Genomic DNA, 4817 nt, shown 5'->3' with positions numbered 1-4817 from the left:
TCAAAATACCTGCTGTTTTCATGACCTTACCCCTCCACTCCTTCTATATAAATACATTCTGTGTTCTCAGTAGGGTGGGCTGAAGTACCTCCAGCTTCAGACCCCTGGATGCTCTTCCTCTCATTAAATTTTCCTTTTTCTCTTGAGATAACTGCCTCTTGAGTTTTACTGTGAACAGTGACAGAGACAATTATAAACAATTGAACCAGTGAGTGACAAATTCCACCTATACTCAGAATATACCTAAAGCAGTCGCTTGAATCCAAACTAACAGCTCGCTCACTGAATGGAGGACTTAGTGACTCTTGAGGGGCTAAAAATCAAGCCCAATTCACAGTAATAAATTATAAATTAAGTGTGTTTTTCTTGTCAGTTTTGTTTGTTTGTTTGTTTGTTTTATGGTGAAAAAGCATGTATTTAGAATTAGCCAGCTGGACTCGGTTTAGATGACCCCAATTTTGTTGGCAACATCCAGAGCATCCTAATCGGGAGCCAGTCGCACATACGCCTTCTTCTCTCCATTGAGCCTGATTAGGGTGCTGACCTTGGCCACATCAATATCATAGAGCTTCTTCACAGCCTGTGTGATCTGCTGCTTGTCGGCCTTGACATCCACAATGAACACAAGTGTGTTGTTGTCTTCTGTCTTCTTCATGGCAGACTCGGTGGTCAGGGGGAACTTGATGATGGCATGGTGGTCAAGTTTGTTTTTCCTTGGGGGTGCTCTTCTGAGGATATTTGGGCTGCCTCTGCAGCCGAAGAGTCTTGAACCTCTGGAAGGTGGGTGCTGTACTGATCTTTCATTTTGTGACAGTGGATGCCTTTCAGCACTGCCTTCTCGGCCTTCGAAGCCTTTGCTTTAGCTTCAGCTTTGGAAGGGGAAGGAGATTTCTTCTTTGCTTTCGGTGCCATTTTGGTGAAAAGTGTCATTTTAAATTTTTTGGTAGATTTTTGCCATGGGATGTGTGCATTTGCTACAGAGAGATACAGGGGGAAAGTAAGAAATCACCCCCCAAGGGAGCTGACCACACCACAGTCCCTCCTCCTCCAATCTCCTCCTGGGACTTGGGGCATGCATACACATGTGTTCAGCATGATTTTAAACTGCTAGATTCAGGACTTGAACTGCAGTCAGCCATGTGGAAGTCCAGCACTTTAACCACCATGCCACCTGTTGGCCCCTGGAATGAGTTTAGTCAAATAGACTCAGTGCCTACCTGTCATTCTGCAGAGTACCACTTCACTTCAATACCTCCTTGGGTAGACAGTAGCAGGGTGAAAGAGGTAGGAGGAAAATATGTTTGGAGCCAGTGAGTCATCATGGTTATTTCTATGACAATTCTCCACAGCAGTAAATTGGTCAGTGTCCACCTGGCTTCTGTATGCATCTCATGTCTTAAAACCTCACATTTGTCTCAGCTTGGCCCCTTCACTGGGTTCCAACAGACATCCACCCATATCAGCTGTTTAATGAGTTTTAACAGGACTTTACTCAAGGCTTTTGGGAGTAGGAGTGGCTTATTGTGCCACAGTGTGTCATGTCTCTGATTCATTCCCCATTCTCTTTTTGCTCTCCCTTCTTCTCAGAAGCTCCATAAATGACTGGTCTTCTGAATGGTAATTTAGCAAACATCATTTGTTGCTAGATAATGCCCTGGAAGGTCTCACTATTTTCCTCAATAAACTGGTCAAAGTGTTACTTCCAAACATGTACAATTCTTTCCCAGAGAAATCTAATGTAATAACACATTTCCTGTCACTGTAACTTGACGGAAAACATGGCTTCTATATACTCAGCATTATTCTAGTCGTCTCTAGAGACATAGAGGGGAATGTAAGGTCTGATTCTCTATCCTCAATGCATTTAGAGTACAATTAGAGAGATAGGATTAACTCACATAAAGTAATTATAATTGCTACGCTGTGTTGCAATGTTCATGCAATAGGAGTGGAAAAATGGATGAGCCAAGTCAGCTCAACTCAGGGAAGAAAATGATTTAGAGTAAGGACATACCATTAACAAAATAATGAGTATGGCAAGAAGGTGCGAATATGTGTTAGCTTGTGTGTGTGTGTGTGTGTGTGTGTGTGTGTGTCTATAGGGAGGAGTTTGGGTGCTTGTTGAGTAGAGCTGAGAAATAAACTTGGTTGGGAGGATGCAGTGAAATAATGAAGGGATCTGGTGACCAGCAGTTGGCATGATGGCTGTGTTGCAGGACTCCTGTGTAGTCAACTGGGGTTTGAGTCCTGGACCTGGTGGCTTACACTTATGCCGGATATGTGTGTGTGTGTGCCCAGGATCCTAAGAGGAGAATGGAGGAGAAGGGACTGTGGTGTGGCCATCCCCCTTGGGGGGGTGATTTCTCACTTTCTGTCTCTCTGTCTTTCTGGGGAGCACATGTGCCCTATAGCAAAAACCTCTCCAAAATGAATAAATAAATAAATAAAATAATGAAGGGCTCTGAAAACCAAACAGAGATGTGGACATTGGAACTGTCAATGGAAAATACCAACTCTAAAAAATGAATAATTAATGTGGTTTATTTCCAAGCAGAATATGAGTGATGTAGACCTGGAGATGAGGCAAAACATGCCTTTTTCTTGGGTCATCAGGTACAGGGGTTCTTTTTATTTGATTTTGAGAGTGAGAGACAGAGTTTGGAATTTAGTGAAGTTTTTCCATTGAGCTGGCCCCAAAAGGCAGGACATGTGGAAAGTGAGGGGGGGCTTGTAGGTTGTATGTTACGGGGTTTACAACTTTTAGGGTGGTGACTGGAAAAGGAAAATTGCTGAGATCAGAAAGGAATGTACTTATACAGCGATAAAGAGGCGTAATAGACATCACAAAATACTTCAATACTATGCCAAGAGCAGGATGTAGAAAGAATCCTGTTACTAATGGACCAACATGGTCTGGCAGCATCTGTGGGTGTAGTCACACTCTCCCTGAGCCCTTGGAAAGGACTTTGGAAAAACAGGAAAAAGCAGTCAGACTTCTGTCCGCAGGACCAGTGATAGTGGAGCTTTCCCAGCAGGTCCCTCAGATGGAATGGGATATAAGGAGCCACAGCGAGGAACTGAGATGGAGAGACCCTGAATTGGTGAATAACTCAGGACTGATAGCCGTCTAAGGTTTCTGCCCTCTGGCAAACTTACTATGCCTCCTTGGAGCTACAGGGTAACCTGAAAACTTTGAATGGATTAGTACCTTGAATAGATTAGTACTTTGAATAGAATAGTAACTTGAATAGATTAGTCTTCCTGCTTCCCTGCCTCCTCCCTTTGATGCTGTGTAGGGCAGGTTCTGAGCCCAAGACCTCCCCTTCCCCAATTCCCCCATAAAAGACCATGTCCAACCCCCAGCAGGGACTGGAGATTCAGACTGTTAACTCCTCTGTTCCTGCCAATGTAATAAATAGTTGTCCTAATCTCTCCGAGTGCTGCTTTCCATTCCTCAGCGTCTGGTTTTCTGCAACATTTTGGTGCATTGGCCAGAAAATGGAATCAGACTGGCCCTTTGAACCACCGATCCCAGGGCATTTCTCCTCAGGACGGGCAGTACAGTGTGGAGAGATAGGCGTGCCCCCATCTCGTTTGATGGGATCCCTCAGCCAGGGCACCTGCCCTGAGGTCAAGCATTTCTGGATCATTGAACTCCAATTGGAGAGTAGGACCAAATCCTGGTACCTGATGCATCACCCCTGGACAACTCTGGTAATCTGGTAAGCCCCCGATGATCTGTAGATCCCTAATCAGACCCACTTGATTTAAGTGGAAGAGGAGACCCATACGCTCTCCTTTGGTTGCAGAACCGGCAGTCAGGGCTCATCTGGTAATTGGCTGGTGTGGGGAGAGAATGTATAACCTCTGAATAAATGTGTTTGTGGCTCCACGGCTTCTTGCTATGGAACATGATTGGGTCCTTTTAACTGCACTTCCGTGGTAGTTCTGTGAAGGCTAAACAGCAAAATTGGTGCTGAGGAGCTCCTTCCTGCTCTATGTGTTCAATCTGGCAGAGGTTCTATAGCTGATTGCTTATTGCCAAGGAACTACACAAAGCCCGTGAGGAACACAGTCAGATAGATGCCTGATTGGTCCCCTCTGGGGGCACCCACTCTTTGTCTGTTGCAACACCATGCACAGGAGGGGGGACACAGAGGCTGATGGGAGGGCTTTTCCTGTAGAGGTAGATAGATAGAGTAGCAAATTTTAGGTCACCAATTCCATCCTCAGAGGCTAGGACATAAGTTCCTCCCAACTATGACAAAAAACATCCTCCCAGAACCCAGCTGACCCTTCTACAAAGACTTCCACCATGGAGCGAGACCTGCCCATTCTGTGTGGGAAAGGAGAGGGCAGGCATCACCCTCTACCTAGACAACCTTCCCTCATTGATTAGCTTGACAGATTTCCATTCCCTTGTCCTCCTCCATTCCACCTGCTACCTGCACAGAAATACCCCTCTCCAGCACCAGAGTATCCACTGTTGGAATACCAAGAGGACGGACCCCAGAGAGACTGCTGTGGTCCTTCTGATTGCAGCCCTTGGCTGAGGTGGAGGAGTCCAACCCGGTGGGGCTCCAGGACCTGTTTGAGCCCCTTGACCTTTGAGCATCACTTCCGGTCGGTTCAGTGAGTTGGCAAGGCCGCGACTGTATGCCCCCCGACCTTGGAACAAGCTTGGGTCACTTAGCATGTTGGCAAGGCCGCCTGCTATTTGCTCCGGGACTGTGATAACCTTGCTGGGAAATGACCCCCTTCTGACTCCCCGATATACTACTACAAAAGAATTACATAGCTCCCTCATATATATATAT

At 45.9% G+C, this 4817-nt stretch overlaps 1 pseudogene; it reads right to left on the bottom strand.

Annotated features, from left to right (window-relative positions):
• Positions 1–442: 442 nt before the first annotated feature.
• Positions 443–913, bottom strand: LOC102483706 (60S ribosomal protein L23a pseudogene; annotated as a pseudogene).
• Positions 914–4817: the final 3904 nt, after the last annotated feature.

This window comes from Tupaia chinensis, unplaced genomic scaffold, assembly GCF_000334495.1.
Source record: "Tupaia chinensis unplaced genomic scaffold, TupChi_1.0 Scaffold000532_1, whole genome shotgun sequence".
Lineage (NCBI taxonomy): Eukaryota > Metazoa > Chordata > Mammalia > Scandentia > Tupaiidae > Tupaia > Tupaia belangeri.
This window is presented reverse-complemented; position numbering and strand designations above follow the sequence as displayed.